Here is a 481-nt window from a genome sequence, read left to right on the forward strand (position 1 = left end):
AAAAGGACTGCGGAATTTACGGTGGGTTTCATAATGGAGCGGTTAAGTTGTGAATTTTGCTCGAAAGGGTAATTAAAGATGTTACGAGAAATGACTATTACAAGGTGGATGAATATTACGTAATTAAAATTATATATACGTGTATTTGTAAGTATCTGTGTCCATGTTGCAATGTGTACTAGTAATCTAACATGTTTGAAGCTTTTCTCTGTCTAACCCAATGTTGCAATTAAACCTAAGAAAAATATTTGTATATTAAACCTCCCTTACTCCTGTCTTACCCCCCTCCCTTGCCCTTAACCTTCAACTTACTTCCCTTAATGCCTCCTCAACCATTTGCCTTCCCCCTTACCCCAACCCTTGCTACCCTGACCTAAAACTCAACCCACCCAATCCACTACGACTTGCAACTTGCAACTCACTTACCCAACTACCCAACCCTTACCCTAAATCAACCTTTATTACCTATCTCTACCTGTAT

The 481-nt window shown here is 39.3% G+C and overlaps 1 protein-coding gene across 1 annotated transcript in view; it reads left to right on the forward strand.

Moving 5' to 3' along the window:
• LOC119591330 (glutamate receptor ionotropic, kainate 2-like) overlaps positions 1–481 on the forward strand; it is a gene marked incomplete at both ends in the record, with an annotated part of 143,921 nt that overhangs the window by 101,321 nt on the left and 42,119 nt on the right.

This window comes from Penaeus monodon, chromosome 28, assembly GCF_015228065.2.
Source record: "Penaeus monodon isolate SGIC_2016 chromosome 28, NSTDA_Pmon_1, whole genome shotgun sequence".
Lineage (NCBI taxonomy): Eukaryota > Metazoa > Arthropoda > Malacostraca > Decapoda > Penaeidae > Penaeus > Penaeus monodon.